The sequence below is a fragment of the Castanea sativa genome, chromosome 12 (assembly GCF_040712315.1).
Source record: "Castanea sativa cultivar Marrone di Chiusa Pesio chromosome 12, ASM4071231v1".
Classification (NCBI taxonomy): domain Eukaryota; kingdom Viridiplantae; phylum Streptophyta; class Magnoliopsida; order Fagales; family Fagaceae; genus Castanea; species Castanea sativa.
The window spans coordinates 38,748,254-38,766,111 of NC_134024.1; the positions used below are offsets into that span (position 1 = coordinate 38,748,254).

At 33.7% G+C, this 17,858-nt stretch overlaps 1 pseudogene; it reads left to right on the forward strand.

Annotated features, from left to right (window-relative positions):
- The first annotated feature begins 2,604 nt into the window (after positions 1 to 2,604).
- LOC142620641 (TMV resistance protein N-like) lies at positions 2,605 to 9,207 on the forward strand (annotated as a pseudogene).
- The last annotated feature ends 8,651 nt before the right edge of the window (positions 9,208 to 17,858 follow it).

Here is a 17,858-nt window from a genome sequence, read left to right on the forward strand (position 1 = left end):
CATTAGAGCTACATTACAGTTTAGATTTATTAGTGATAGGCCAAAAATGTATTGACTCCTTGTGATAAATTAACCAATTAATTAGCCAAGTGAATTAATTAGGTTCAATTATATGCAATAAGCATGGTAGCACAAAAAAATCACCAAATAACTAAATATGCAGCGGAAATTAAATGACACGGTGATTTGTTTAGCAATTGGGAAAACCTACACGACAAAAACCCCATCGGGTGATTTTAAGGTCACCACTCTCGAAAATCCACTATTATCAAAACAAGTGATTACAAGTAAAGGAATCCCAGTACCTTATACCAACCTACATTTGAACCCTTACCCCAATACCCAATTGGACTTGTTCTGTAGTGACAATCTCTCCTTGTATCGCATGGCTTCCAGTACGTGACTAACCAATAGATACGCAGATCCCAAAATGCGACTTAATCACCAACTTGAGAAGGATGTTGGCTAAAAGGTTCTTCAGTTCATCACGCAATAAAAATCATGAAGTTGCTTGGTCACAAAACCCTAGATGTACAAACAGAGTAGCTTCTTCAAGACAAACTAGGGCAAAATATTGTCCATGGTCACAATTTGCATGATCAAGACTTTGCTCAATACTCGCACAACCCTAGACGACCCTTAAAATAATCCGTATATATGTTTAGGGTTGTGAGAAAAGAAAGTCCAAACACATACTCACAGATTGGATGAAAAATAGTCTTGAAAAACTGAGTTTCATAATACCCTAGCTGTTGAGCTACTGTCGAGCCTCGGGCTGAACAACTCTTTTAAACCTTGATTGATACTAGCTGTCGAGCTAGCTATCGAGATTTAATGAACAACACTTCTTTACTTGATTCTTGGACAGACTTGCATGACTTTAACACTTAAACTTGAAACCTTGTTTCTTGAAATATTAAACACATCCTAGATCTACCCAAATATAAGTAAAGTGTGTTTTGTCAAAGAATTAGCCAATACATAAAATGTTTACATATGTTCCTAACATCAATTCACATATGTCCTAACAATTAGGATATGCACACATCTTGGAAATAAAATTTCCACAAAAATTTCTAGAATGGTATTGTAGCAAATATCTTTGTTGCAAATATTTTGTTTTTATTTTTTATGTAATTTTTAGACATTTTACCTGATAAAATTATGGAAAGTATTAAATTGTCAATAAGTTGTGGCGCTTTAAAATGATTCCAGTCATAAAGGGCTGTCATAATGTTTATTCTTTAATTCTAAAAAATATAAGTGTTTATTCTTTATCATTAAGCCAATATACTAATTGATTTTTAGTGAAATATAAGTGTTTATTCTTTATCATCAAGCAAAAATACTAATTGATTTTTAGCGTAATTAGGGTTCAAACTCAAATATCTTTGAACGACATTAAACTTTGTCCTAAGATTGTTAAGGATAAGAGGATGGGAGATAGAATTAAGTTATGAAGTAAATAAAAATTTTCCTAAGAGAAGAAAAAATTAACATAATAGTGCAAACACTCCTCAAATTGGAATGGAAGAATCCATTAAGCAAAATTTTGGGAGGGTAAAGGATAAATTGATTCAAGTAATACCAAACAAGGAGAATTTTTTTATTTATTTTATTTTATTGGGGAAGACCTGAATGATGTTTGAAAAGAAGTTTATAGCTGGCCACTTTATATAAACAAAAGTTAGTAGGTGGTTGCAGGAACTTAATCTTTCACCTCTCTTCTTCTCTTAAGGAAATGTTAAACATATCATAAGGGGCATTGATTTAAGAATTATTTTTAGAAATATTTTATGAAAAAAATAATAAAACAATTAATTTTAATAACAGTTTTTTATATTTCATATGAGGAAAATGTTAAGAGTAGGATCACTAGGTCCACAACTTTTCCCACAACTTGCTCAAATGGCAAGTTGTAAGTGGTGGAATAAAAGTGATAAGTCTACATGAAAGTTATGTTCCTGGCATTACTCTTCCCATGAAAATGATGTCAAAATTTTCTACTATGATTCATTAATAATTGTCCTAAAGCACTCATTGACATGACCCATTTCCTACTAGGGAATAAATTACTTGCCTTCAAGAAAAACTTGTCAGGATTGGTAAAGAATAAAGAAAAGGTTGCTACAGGTAATACTTTTCACCTTGCCTAGCACAAAAACAGATATGGTGGAAAACTGTCCTAGCCTTTTCTACCCTCCCCACTAAACAGAACCTAAGTGGGGAAAATAAATAGCAATACCCCTAAGACAAAGGTGGGAACAATGCCTAGCACAAAAACGAATTTCACTAGTTTTTACTATCACATAGTAGAAATTGTATTTGTTCGCCTAGTTTCAACTTTCAAGCGGCTTTTCGGCTTTACAACCACGTCAATTCCTCCTGTAAGTTGTCACTTTTATTGCATATCTGTCTCTTTTATTTCTCTCTTCCACTCCCTCTTTAAAAAAGACAAAAAGAAAAAAGATATTTAACATCAAATCGTATTCTTCTTACCTAGTTATTTTCCTTTCCACTCATCCTTCAAATTGTGTTTTACTTATATATATATATATATTTTTTAATCTTTGTTAAGGTTCAAGATTTATCAATATGTTACCAATGGCTTCAATGAGAAATCAAGGAGCCTTATCATCATCATCAACTTCTTCGAAACGGTGGGTATATGATGTCTTCCTTAGTTTTAGAGGTAAGGACACACGGAATAATTTTACAGATCATTTATATATTGCTTTGAAACAAAAAGGCATTTTCACCTTTAGAGACAATGAAGGACTTGAGAGAGGAAAATATATTTCGCCAGAACTTTTGAAAGCAATAGAAGAATCAAAGTTTGCTATTGTTATTCTCTCAAGTATGCATCTTCAACATGGTGCTTGGATGAACTTGCAAAGATGGTTGAATGCATGAAACAGATGAAAACGACAGTTCTACCCATTTTTTATGATGTGGATCCATCTAATGTATGGAAACAAAAGGGAACTTTTGCACAAGCCTTAGCTAAGCATGAAAAACGTTTCACGAAGAACATAGAGAAGGTGCAAACATGGAGAGATGCTTTGAGAGAAGTTGCCAATCTCTCTGGTTGGCATTTACAAGATAAGTAATTTAATTTGACATATTTCTTTAAATGTTTTAAGCATTTCTTTCATATATGGCATGAATTATATTGTCAATGTCAACAAAACAACAAGATTTTAAATATAATACATGTTGTATTAAATCCTCTCATAAATATATATATATATATATATACCTCGAAATCATATTACCTTCAATTTGTGTGTGTATATATATATATATATATATATATATATATATATATATATATATATATATTGGTTATTGGAATATTATTTGCAATTTGTTAGTATATACAATCACTACAATATAATTTAGCCAGACCAATAAAAATCTACCACATCAAATAAAAAGCCAACACATCTCAGTCACTAACGGAATTTCAAACTCAGTTCATCAAAAAATAAAAAATAAAAATGAAATTTTAAACATGGTTTTGAAACCCAAACCATTTAATGAATCGAGAAAGTGAGAGGTTCAAGGTTTTTGAGGTCGGACCGAGGTTCAACCAAGGTCAAACCATGATGTGTCATTTAATTTTTTAATATATTTGATACTTAAAATTGGTTTATATTTGTTAATTTTTCATTCCTAACCAACAAGATGTGCGTGGCCTAATGGTTTGCATGCTGGACATGTTATTTCACTTGTTGAGAGCATGTCGGACAGGCCAGTCCAATCCAGTTTTGAAACAATGATTTCAAACTCATTTTATTGTTTGTTATATTTGGTTATGCAGACTTCCTTGTTCAAACATTTTTTTAGGAGACATTCATTATTAGATGGTTAAAGATCATCGATGACATATATTGCCCCATCAATTAATGAAATGGCAATAAGCTCATCTATTTTTAGAACATTAATGAAATGGCAAGTAGTGTTTTTCTTACCCTTAGATGTTATAAAAGTTACCATTAGAGAATGTAACTCTTTTAAAGTTACATCAAATATAACTTTAAAAGAAAATAATTGGTATGCAACACTTAATAGCTTTTTATTGGTTCAATTTTATTGGGTAGAGACCAAGTGGGCCAAGTCTAGCTTCCTACCATAGGTAGAGGCCGAGTTGGGCAAAATCTTAGTCACCCCATTGGCATTGGACTACCACGCTTAAAGGGAATAAAACTGCACTCTTACTATTAGCTATAGCTTTTGGTGTAGTGGACCAAATGGGCCAAGTCCAACTTCCTACCATAGGTAGAGGCCGAGTTGGGCCAAATTTGAGTCAGCCCATTGGCACTAGGCTACCAACCTTAAAGGGAATAAAATTGCACTCTTGCCATTAGCTATAGCTTTTGGTGTAGTGGACAAGCGCTTGGTCCTAGACTCCTAGCTAACAATTGGTATCAAATTCAAGTCACTGGCTCAATTCCTCACTTATGTCATATTTGTGTTAATCGGAAGTTATTTATCAATAAACTCACTTTTAAAAAATTTAATATATAAAAAATTTTAATTTAAACATTCTACAAAAAAAAAATGTTATTGATCTTTAATTATCTTGATATATTGCAAGCTTTGAGAATAAAGAGAAACAATGTAATATATGTATCTATCCATTTGGGAATTGTTTATTTTTTTTAATAGTTTATTTGCAATATCTTGAACACTATTTACGAGTCCACAATTTTTGCAACTAAAGTAACAGTACATCTGAGCTGGATACATCCAGGCTTATATTAGATTTGTTGTAGTCTTTGTTTATTGAAGTTATCAAAAAAAAAAGTTTATTTGCATAGTGTTTATTAAAAGATATATTTTTTTAGTATTCTTTTTTATGTTAAATGCGTTGCAAAAAGCTAAAAACTAGTTTATTTATAAATAAATAAACTAAAAACTAGATTATTTGCACAAAATTGGAACAACGAGAAAAAAAAAACTTTTTTCAACCATTCCAAAAAACACTCATTATCAATAAATAACATATTTTAACAATGTAAAATATTAACATTTTTTAATATTTTCCAACAGCTCATTTTCCCTCTCTTTTATTTCCCCAATTATGGGGCCATGCCCCCCAATATTTTAAATCTCAAATAATAGTACTAATAAAACCTTATATTATTTGTAAATTTGTGATAAATATATCTGTGGGCTACAGGAATTCCAGTAAAGTAATTATGCCAAGTGTCATACCCATGGCCGAAAAGGACTATTACCTTGCCAAGAAGGCCACGCCCTTGGACTGTAGGGTCGCGTCAATAGCACATCATCAAAGGAGGTCGCACTGTATAGAAAGAGCTTTGGAGAAGGGGATAGTACTGACATGACTGAAAAGTTGGTGGCTGCCACCATATTTAATGCATCCCACCAAACCTTCTAGCTGCATTTATGTGGAGAAGACCTCTAAACAATACTACCTTAGCTACCGCAACTTACAAAGGGATTGAGAAGGTGTCTGATGGGATGGACACTCAAGTAATGGCTTGGATGGTCAACAAGTGGAAGGCCAAGATCATCTAAGGGGAGCTATATAATGTAAGGAACTGTCCAGGGAGGTAGAGATCGAAAAGGAGAGAGAAAAACATAGTAACACGAAGAACTGGACTTATAAACAAATTCAAAGGACAAATATACGAGATCTAGTCTCTGAGGACTATGCCGAGGACGATATACTCTAAGCAAAACCTTTTTATTCTTGTTTTCTTTTCACCTGGGCTCACTATAATTGTTATCTGATTCATTAGAGCCAAGTTTTTTAGTCCACTCTCCATAAATTTATTGTATTGGGCTCTTTGGGCTTAGATCCTTCCCTTTGGGCCTAGGCCACTAATTTGGTCCTTACAATACCCACTAGACTACATAAAGGTTGAAGATGTGAACCTTAGGAACCTTCAAACGTAATTATATTGGTAAAATGATTTATAGTTACTCAATACTAATGTGCGACTATGCATAGTTCTTTCAATTTTGGCTTCAAGCATTTAGTTACATACATTTGTCCATATTTCAGCTTTAAAGAACTAAACTGAGTTCCACAGGGCATATATATATTCACAAACTTTTTATTTTCAGTCACGTTATGGTAGGTTCCAACTCAATGGCTTGAGGCAGAATTTATCCAAGATATTGTGAAAGTGATAGTACATAAATTGAGTTCTACATTCTAGATAGACACCAAAAGCCTAGTTGGAATAAATTTTCGAGTGGAGAAGTTAAAATCACATTTAGTTATAGAGACAAACGATGTTCACATAATAGGAATTTGCGGTATGGGTGGAATGGGTAAGAGTAAGACAACTCTTGCTAGAGTTGCTTATGATATAGTTTCCAATCAATTTGAAGCTTGTAGTTTTATTGCCAATGTTAGGGAAGTTTATGAAAAATATGGTTTACTTCAACTACAAGAAACACTTATGAATGAGCTTTTGATGGACAAAGATATGATTGTACAACATGTTGATAATGGAGTTCTCATGATCAAGAATAGATTACGTCACAAAAAGGTTCTTCTCTTTCTTGATGATGTAAATGAATTAGACCAAATGAAGAACTTAGCTGGTGAGAATGATTGGTTTGGTCTAGGTAGTAGAGTTATCTTAACAACTAGGGATGAGCATTTGCTAATGTCATGTAAAGTAGATGGAGTATACAAGGTTGAAGAATTGAATTGTGATGAAGCTCTTCATCTTTTCAATATGAAAGCTTTTGGAAAAGAGCATACTACTAAAGATTATTTAGTGTTGTCCAAAGCCTTTGTACGTTATGCTAATGGCCTTCCTTTAGCCATTGAGATTTTGAGTTCCTTCCTATTCAATAGAAGCATTGCTAAATGAGAAAGTGAATTAGATAAGCTCAAAGAATTTTCTGAACCAAGAATTCTCAATGTACTTCAAATAAGTTATGATGGACTAAGAGATACAGAGAAGGAAATTTTCCTAAATATTGCATGTTTCTTTTGTAGCAAGTATCAAAAACATGTTATGGAAATATTAGATTATCTTGAACTTTACCCTAAAATTGGATTAAGGATTCTTATTGATAAATCTCTCGTCAAATTGCAACGCAATCGATTATGGATTACTCCAAGAAATGGGTCGGCATATAGTTCGTCAAGAATCCCCTAAAGACCCTGGGAAGCGTAGTAGATTGTGGTTGTATAAAGATATTGACAATGTGCTAAAAAGAAATACAGTAAGTGGTTATCGAAGGAACCTAAGCATCCACCTTATTATATAATTCAACAACATAGTTTAACTTAGAGCAGCTTTGGTAATCATACATTTTGCACTTCACTAATCTCTTTTGTTCATGTTTCTCAAAAAGAAATAATAATAATAATAATCTCTTTTGTTCATGTGTATTAGGGAACAACAGCAATTCAAAGCATAGCCCTAAAGTTACCCAAACCAAAATAGGCACATTGGAATCTTGAATCTTTTTAAAGATGCATTGTCTAAAATTGCTCATCATTGATAATGTTCACCTCATGCATGATCCAAAACATCATCCTAGTGACTTAATATTTCTTCAAAGGAATTGGTACCCTTCAAAATATTTTCCATCAAGTTTGCAAGCCAAGGTAATGTAATTTAGGTATATATATACAACTGTATTTTTAGTATCATTAGATTGTAAGATTTTATAAAAGCTATTTTTTTTTCTTTATTCCTTGTCTTTTCGCAAACTTTTGAGAGTTTGAAAGTAATCAAATTGAACAAGTCTCTACAACTTGTTGAAGTCCCTGGCCTCACCAAAATCCCTGTTCTAGAGAAATTGGTACTTAAAGATTGTCTAAATTTATGCGAGATACATCCATTAGTCATAGCTCATAAAAAGCTTACTCTTCTAAATTTAAAGGGTTGCAAAAACCTTAGAATTCTCGCAAGCAGGTTTGAAATGGAGTCTCTTGAGATCCTTATTCTTTCTAATTGCTCAAAAGTGAAAAGAATTCTAGAATTTGGGGAGAACATGGAACGTGTATCAATACTTTACTTGGATAGCACTGCTATTTCAAAATTACCCACATCAATTGAGAATTTGACTGGTCTTGCTTCATTGGATGTAGGAGATTGCAAAAATCTCGTCTCTTACTGGCACCTTTTTTAATTTGAAATTGATTAAAGATCTCAATTTTTTCAGATGCTCAAGACTACTAGAGAACTTGGGGATTAATAGAAGTGTGGTGGAGCTTGATACACAACCAATGCCTTATTCTAATGCTCTTTTCAGAACTCTTAAAAATCTTGCTTTTGGTGGATTTAAGCTCCTCCCTTTTTATTCAAAGCCAAAAAATCCTGATCCCATGGGCTTGTTATCAACTTCAATATTTGCTTTGAGTTCTTTGACCAACTTGAATCTAAGTTATTGCAATCTCAATGCAATCCCCAATGATATTTGTCGCTTATCCTCTTTAATGTTTTTACAATTAAGTGGAAATCATTTTGTTTGCCTTCCGGAAAGCATCTCTCAACTATCTATCCTGTTGGGTTGGTTGTGGAGAATTGCACGAGTCCTCAAGCATTTCCAAAGCTTCAATCAAGAATGACTATTAAGACCAAATTCTATTCATGAAGTTCAACTCTGGCTTTCAGAATGCAGTAAGCTGGCTGACAATCAAGGCTTGATTGACGTGTTCTATGCAGTGATAAAAAAGCACTATCAGGTCTCTCTCTCTCTCTCTCTCTCTCTCTCTCTCTCTCTCTCTCTCTCTATGTTCTAAACAACATGCTTTGTTTGTTTCAGGGATTCGATCCTTGTGTATACCAGACTATCATTCCTAGTAGTGAAATTCCCGAGTGGTTTAGCCATCAAAGTATGGGGCCTGAAGTCAAATTGAATATAAAAGAACCTTATTCTAATTTCTGTAATGAGTTGATAGGGATCACTATTTGTGTTGCATTTTGTCCTCATCCATGCCATAACGAGGATTCACTTAACTGGTCGTTGATAGCCAATGGAAGAGAAATATCTTTTATACCAGACGGTGGCCCATTTGTTGTTTTATCAGAAATATCTCAATCGCTCATGCTCAATGAGGGCCTAAATTTTTTAAGGGAATGTTATGAAAATGGATTCAGTCAGATTGGTATTAGAATTAGAACAGGCTTCAAGGGGAAGAAATGCAAGTTTCGTATAGAAAACAAGAGAGACACAGAAGATTTCAACCAATTTATGGCTTAGAGAGGCAACGGCGGCATCACTCCTTATGAGGGCATCAATGTTCTGGAGGATAGTTTTTGCAATTCAATGGTGGTAGCAGAAGGCAACAAAGCCAAGAGAAGCCGTGATGATTATGATGGGGCTTGACCCAGTGGCAAAGGAAGCTCTAATGATATACCAAACCCAAAAAGGATCGAAAGGCTCATAGAATTTATGACCCAAGGTAATGCTAGTTGTGAAGATTCAAGTGAGTACAAGGAATGTGGTGAGGAGCTAAGTGATTGGTAGGAACCTAGCAAAAGTGACCTCAAAGGTTGATCAATTATATTCTCTTGATTACTTGTAAGTCACTATCTTTCTTCTCAATTCATGTTCTGTTGGTTGTTGCATTTTCTTTTTAACAGATTGTGCACCATATGTTTGGTTAGAGTTGTTAATGAAACTCCTAGCAATTTGACTTAAAAGAACAAATAATGGCAAGGAAAACTTTTTGATTGTGATCGAAGACAAAGTTTGGAAAGTTTATAATGTCAGTAATAATCAACAAATTAGGTGAAGATGCAACAGCAGGCAATAAATTGATTGTGATTGAAGACAAAGTTCAAAAAGCTAGTGATGTCACTAATGGAAATCAACAAATACTATGAACAATTTATTTTTCTTTCTTTTCTTTTTTGTTTCCCCACATTCTTCTTATTTTCAGACATTTATGACTTTAATAGAATATAAAAATATAATAAGTTTGAATAAGAAGGTTGCTATCAGCCTCTCACATGCATTGCCTCATTGATCTGTAATATTAAAAGTATAAAACTCATCTTATACATAGGCATAGCATTGCTCTTTAATTTGAGAAGTTTTTACCATATGACTTTTTTGCTTCAGGTTTTTGAAATTTTTAGACCCAGTTCGGATCATGACCAAGGTAAACCATCCATGCCCATTTCACATATTCATCTTTATAGTAATTAGAATTATGCATGAAAACATTTATCAAAAAAAAAAAAAATTATGCATGAAAACAACTGTGTAGACAAGGTTGAAAAATGGAAAAGGTAGTCTTCTTAGAATTATAAGCACTTCTCTACTTGTTATCCTTTTTTTTCTTTTTTTAATGCATTAAAGTCTAGAATTTAATTTGTCCCATTTTTTCATTTTAGCCTGATATAGACCTTTATTGACATCCAAGCATATACATATGTATCCAATGTTATTGGATGTCCAATGTAATTGCTTAGGTTCACTAAAAGTTGTGGTAGATCCATAGATATGCTAGTCAAAGATACTTTTAGGTGGAAATATGAATTAGTTTGAAATCTCTATAGCCCCAAAATAGGGCTGTCCATTGGAACCTGTACCTAACCAACCCGAGACAAACCGGCAGATCCGTACCCAAAACCGGCCAACCTGATACCCATGACGGATGGCAACGGGTCTTAACCTCTAGAAACGGAGACTGGTGGGTCAGTTGGCGGGTCTGCTCTTCAAACGATTCCAACCAATCTGACTACCTACATATCAGAACACTCACCGATTTTCTTAGGTATGAGGATTTTCGATCATTTCTCGACAGATTCGTTGAGATCTAGCGAGATCTCGTCAAGATCTCGATAGATCCATTGAGATCCGGCGAGATCTCTTCAAGATTTTATAAGTACAAGCTGAAATCTTGCTCGATTCAGTCATGTTTCGGCCAGATCTAGCAAATTTTGGCTTGTTCTGGCCTGATTTCAGCCAATTCTGGCCTGATTTGAGTGATTTCGGCATTTTTCGTCTTCTCCGCCACCGACCGATCGTACCCGATATCCGAGTCACTTGAACCGACTCATCTTACAGTCGGCGAGGGGTCTAAATGTCGAAGATCCGACGTGGTCGGGTCGGTTCCAGGTTGGGCACAAACCCGACCCAGACTGACCCGTGGACAGGCCTACCCTAAAATGATGCTGAGAACAGTTTACAAATTCCTGTTTGTGTTACTGACAAGCTCATTAAGCCTTATTATTAATATGGGGGCTTATTTGGTTCAAAAAGGATAATGGCTATAGCATACTAGAAATTGAAGAAACCAAGCTGGCAGGTCTCTTATTGATCTTACTGGCACGACCTTAAATGAACACCCTAAGCATTGGAACCTGTTATGTAAATTATAATTTCCTTGTATAATGATTGTCGTTCTTTGGAAAATTTTATTAAATTTTCTTCTTGTGAGGTCAGAATTGAGAAGAAATTTGAGGACTTATATCCTTTCCTTTGCGTCAAAGATACCGAATCCTTAGACCATATTTTTTTCCTTTGTCATCTAGAGATCTCTGGTTTGGTTCAATCTGTCAATTAGAACTGAAATCACTTAGCCGTACTTGATTCAGGCATGGATCAAGAGCCTGGATGAAGGGTATCAGGGGCAATTTAGACAACGTAAAGTACTTCTCGCCTCATCAGTGACTTTTCTCTCTATTAAATGGTCTATTTGGACTTATAAGAGTGAGGCAACCATGACGAAAGAGCCTTTCTCTGCTACTAATGTAATCATGTATTATTAAAGTTTGATTTCAATGTGTAGGGGTAACAATTCAAAAAACAAAAGAAGCCTCGACAGCAGCAGGATAAGCAAGTCTAGACCTTAAGAGAGAAATCCAACTAGCAACCCATCCTATTGGAGATGAGCTACAAGGGTAGGAGAGGTTGTGGTGAAGAATTGTTGAAGATTCTATGACAGCAGCATTCTGAGAAGGATTGTTGAAGTTTCAAGCTTTGGGATTTCTCTGTTAGTTTTCTTAGAAGCAACAAAGAGGTGGCAGAGTTGGATAATGGCAAGGGAGTCTCAGACTGGGCTAGGGAGGTTGTGGTGAATCATATTCAGACGTTTACAACACCTGGGTTTGGCAGGTGGATGGGGATCCTGGCAAATCCTTCATTTCCAGCAACCATTGCCCCCAAGTTCCTTATGAACAATAGCTTGGATGGCAGACAGCAAACTCCTAATTGTAATATTTTTCTTCTTGTGCTGTGTGTTCCTTTGTTTCAATGCACCAAATAAGTCTTTATACATCTGAATCATTGTCATGCTTTCCCAGAACATTTATATTTTTCAATATTACAAAAATGCATATTTTGAGGATGCAGAGCAATTGATGGGCCACTATCTGACTTTGCTAGGCTGAACCATACTTCCTCGCTGTTGATGCAGCTCTTTGAAGTACCACCAACCTTTTGGACCAAATATATTCAGCGGTGGTATTTTCCGTTCTGAAGTCACCACTAAATGGCACCGAGACTCAGAGAAGAAATACTTCAGCAGTAAAATAATTGTTTATGATTATGCTTGCTGTAAAACATGAAAAGCCCACCAAGAGACAGAAGAAAAAGAAGCAATATGCATAAATCTCAGTTTAAGAGGTTCTAGAAGAAAGCGTTTGGAGCAAAATCATATAATCTTTTCAAGCATAAAATAGTGAATATTTGCTCTGCTGCATAACCTGAGCTTTTGGTTTCAGCCTAGATTAATTACGACATAACCAGTGACAGAGCATTCACACTCAAGCAAGTACTAAGCAAGCTCATTAGTGAGATCTGTGAAACCTTGCGCATATGTCCTGATGCAAATCTGTTAACAAAATTCATAAATTTTGATAACCCAAAGGGATCTACTGAATTTTAAGATTTCATTTTCAATTTTTAGATATCATAAACCGCATAAAACAGTTCTTTACAAGGTAATAAATCGAATGAAGAAATGGACATTAAGTTCAAGTACTCAATTGGACATTTATTCCTGTTCTGTTATTTGTTTATCATATGGTAATCTCCCTAAATTCATGTTGCTCAGTCCTTCACAAGATGTGGGAGTCAATCCCATTGAAAATGTTAGTGAACTATAGTATTGATAACCCCAAATGCACTGAAAAAAGTTCAGAAGCTTTAAGACCAAAATTATTATAATGCAGAAATTTCACAATTCTATGTTCTGTGAAAGAAACAGATAGAAAAATAGAAGGGAGGATTAGTGGGGAAGGGGAGTGGTGTGACAAAAACAAAAGCTGAAAGGAAGACTAAGAAAAGGAATCCTCATAACTAAGAGTATGTTGACTTGACATATTTTGTATAATTTGAATTGTTTTCCATCTTCTCCGCTGCCATAAAAAGCACAAGGAAATAAGGTGCCCAAGAAGAAGTTTAAGTCATAGGAAACGTTGTAGGCTATGGCAGGTAGAAGAGGTTTCAACGTGGTATCAATGCTGAATACTTGTTGAAGAAACTGCATACACAAAAGAAAGAAAAGCAAAGCTCAAGGAATTAATTTTAGCACTCTGGACGATAGAGTTAATACTTCATAAGGTTACTTCGAGCAATAACTGTTCATGTTTAGTTGATATTCACCACATGTTAATAGAGACGAAAATTTTGAATGAGCTGTTAGCTTAAATGACATTTTATACCCACAAATAATCACAAGGCTTGACGTGCTCATGAGACACTGAGAATTGGCTTGGAACGTCAATCAACAAGGCTCGGCAACACAACATATCATTAGCAAAGTCGAAAATTATGAGATTATAAATGGCTCCAGCTAGGGCAGAAACATTGCTTTGCACATAAAGCTGATAAAAAATATCGTCATCATACAGTGTGTGTTATACACTGTCATGGTGAAAGGTCTCACCCAAAAGGGCAAGATTAATGGCAACATCACTCACAAAGATCCAGAATCAACAAACAACACCGTTATACACATACTCTGCAAAGAATTAAGCCTAATATAATCCTATGTATCTGGTAACATTTTTACTTTTTACCTCAAAAATCTTAGAAGTCTTGTTCTAAAAATTGAAAAATCAACAAATAATTCAAAGATAAGGATGGGAACTAATGGAGTTACTTCATGAGAAGGCATGCATGGAACAGATTTAAGCTGCTATTACCACTTACTAGCCTGGTTTATTGGACACCCTTGCATTAATTGGCCTGTTCAGTTTTTCAAAGAACAATCACATTGTTTGCAGAGTGATCCCATTATTCACGTTAAAAAGGCATAATTCATTATTTTGAAAGGGTAAACATTCTTCAGTTGATGTCAAAACAGCTCTGATATCAATGATCTTGTTGTTTATTACAAACTTTGCTTGCTCCTCGCTCCTACATTTTTTTTTTCCTTATTATATTTGATCTCTTCATTTTTAGTTTCTCAGGGAGTGTTTGTTACATGCATTTAAAAACTAAAAACATGTGTTTGAAAATATGTGTGAAAATACATGTGGGTGAAAAAGTATGTGAAAACTGAAAATACACGTAATGTTGTTTAAAAACTGAAAACATGTGTTTGAGTGGGTGTACTAAACAGGGCCTTAATTTCTAAGTATCCATATCTGTATACTTCTACACTTTGGTTGCACACTCTGCTTTTGACAAAAAAGAAATTCCTGCTTTATCGAAAAGAGACCCAAAAAACAAAAATCAGCCATTCTAAGAACCACAAATGAAAATGAATTTAAACAACAACAACAACAACAAAAAGAAGAGAACAACAAGAAACAAGTGCAAACAAAGTTACGGCTATGTCCTTATCAATGATTTGAAGTGCATAATTAGCTATGCTTGTACCCTTTTCTTTAGCTACTTTACTAACTTCTTATACTAAATTAATTAGTGGGTGCATTATTAGTCATAACGTTTATAGATTCCACTAAAGCATTTATGAGTGACTCAACATGATGACATACTGATTCTGAATAGATAGAAAGAAAGCAATATGAATAGAACTTTATATATATATATATATATATATATATATATATATATATATATATATATATATATATATATATATATATTATGGGAATAGAACTTTATAATTTGTCAAAAAGCAAATATAAATAGGACTTTAGAGCTAGCCACCAGGGAGTTACTCTTTTCCTTCTTTCCAACCACACAGAATGTCTAGAGTAATTGTCATTAAATTTCCACTAACGTACTTATCCTAAAAAAAAAAAAAAAAAGTTTCCTCTAAAGCAAGTAAAAAAGTTAATGGGGGAGTAAATTACTTGTATATTGCACTAGTTAAGTTCATCCCCCATATCCTTCTCATAAATAAAAAGTTCATCCCCCATATGACACGTTTAAAGAAGAAAACCAAAAAAAGCAAAGTCAAGAGTAAATGCATTTAAGAATATAACTAGTCCGGGTAGCAAGGATAAAAGAAAAGGTTGGAATCATATTTGAGTGCAATGCCTAAGCACAGAAACAAATACTATAAAATAAGTAGTTCTATTCATTTGAATTGTATCCAGAAGCATTGTTTCAAGAGGTTTTAAGAGCTTTACAAATTACAACAACCAATTGCTACAATTCTCCAAATTTGTAAGTTATTACTTTTCTTGCCTACATTCATGTCTTTTATTTCTCTTCTTGAAGTAAAATATCCACAACTAATTGTTTTTCCTCTTCTCTAATTTATTTTTCTTCTAATTTTTTGCTTCAGTTTTAAAATTTTAATGGAATGTATTTTTTATATTAATTGTGGTTCTAAAATTATTGAGCTATACTATGATTTATTCCTTTGAAACAAAAGACTTGAGGATTGGTGCTGGGTTTATGTGGGCTTCAGTCTGTTGGTTTTAGGTTTTAGCATGGTGTGGGTTGGGTCGAGTGGGTCAGTAGGTTTTGTGATTTGGATTTGAAGGGGGGGTTGTTTGAGGATTGGTATGTGTTATAGGAATCAAAATCTTGTGTTTATTTCCCTTACCTAATATATGTGAAAAAGGAAAAACACAATGCATATTCATCCCACCACCACCACCACCACCACCACCACCAACACAAGAAGATTTTGATTCATTAGAGTCTACACATGCATGTGTCTCACTCTCACTCTCATATGTTGGCAATACTTAATTATAGTACTTAGATGTTGTTTCTTAGGTTTCTCTCTTAAGATTCTTCCATATGGATTTTTCCTCATGGGATGGAAGTGTATTGTTTAGTTAAGTAGCCACATGGTTGAATATTATAAGAAGGTAACCTAAGGAACTATACCTAAATTTTGTCCATAGTTGCCCCATCATATAATATTTCCAAAAAAAGGATCAAGGTCAACACAAAAAATCAATATACTTACAAGCATAGCTATGAAACCTGGTTAGGACACTGACTCAATCTATGAGCTGGGTCACCTAGAAGCTTTGGGTCAAATACAAAAGTTTTAAAAATATATATATATAAGTTTGAGAAATCATAACCTAAATATTTAAATTAAAATAATAGGCATGTGCCCAAATTAAACTAGCAATTATAATTTAGAATCAATGTTCACAATTACATAGTAATCTTTTGATTGGATGGGAGTCTTGGAAGTAAGTAGACAAAAAGAGATACATTTTTTATTTTTTATTTTTTATTCTTTAGGTTTTCTTAACTTTAAATTACCATATTATAACACATTAAACAGTAAATAAGTAATAAAGTGACCTATAGTCTTGGAAGTAGGTAGAAAAACAAAGAAGTGCATTTTTTTAAAAATTCTTATGGTTTTTTCCTATTTAAATTACCATATTGTAACAAATTAAATAGAAAATAAGGAAATAAAAACCCCTAGATGTAATTTTAAAAAATTTCACAAACCCATTTGGGTTACACGGGTCGCCACAAACTATGCTTACAAGTATTTCACCATAGAAGATGCAGATTAGTACTGCCTTCTTATAAACTACCACCGCTCTAAAAGAAGACAAATAAAGTTTTAGCACTCAGGTTATAAAAACAATTGTTTCAATTGCAGAATTTCAATGTTTTCAAAAATAAAATAACAATTGCAGGATTTCAGAGTTAATTCTAGCAATTGCTGCATTAAGAGCCATAATTTTAAATTTTGTCACATCTAAAAAAAGAAGAAAAAAAAAGATCTATATGAAGGATTTGGCTTACTTCCATTACTTTTTTAACCGGAATCTCTTTTTGTTTTAATGAGAAATTGTCACATCATCCACTAACTAAATAAAATGTAGAGATTAAAACCAACTACTACTTGCTATTGTATATTTAAAACAAAATGACAAGTTCAGATAAAAAAGTATCAGAGGTAAGCCAAACTCCTATTTGAAAATGAGATGAACTTTTCCCCCTTTATAACGTGCATAGAAACAGTCATAGTCTAGGCTAACCCTATAATAATGGCACATCCGAAAAATAAAAAAATTATGCACCGCTTATTTTTTCTTTTTCTTTTTCTTTTTCTTTTTTAAGGAAGCATGCACTGCTTATACTTGTACCCTTCTTCAGCATTTATACATATCACATCATAATGGAATCTGAATTTTGAATAGATAGAACCAAGGCAACATGAATAGAACTTAAAAATTGGTCAAAAAGCATAATAGATAGGACATTATTGCTGAAACCAAGATGTTTCTTCTTCTCTTCTTTGTGGACAGAGTGGGAGCATTGCCTAAGCACAGAAACATATTCACAATCTCTTCTACTATACACTTCTTTGCTAGTATCACATATCTGGTCGCGTAGTTTCAAGAGGTTTTCGAGCTTTATAATCCTCACGCAATTACCAAATCTGTAATTTCTCACTTTTCTTGCCTGCATCCATCTCTTTTATATCTTTCTTTCCATGTTCCCTAATTTATTTTCCTTCTAATTTGATCTTCAGTTTTAATTGAGTGTACTTTTTA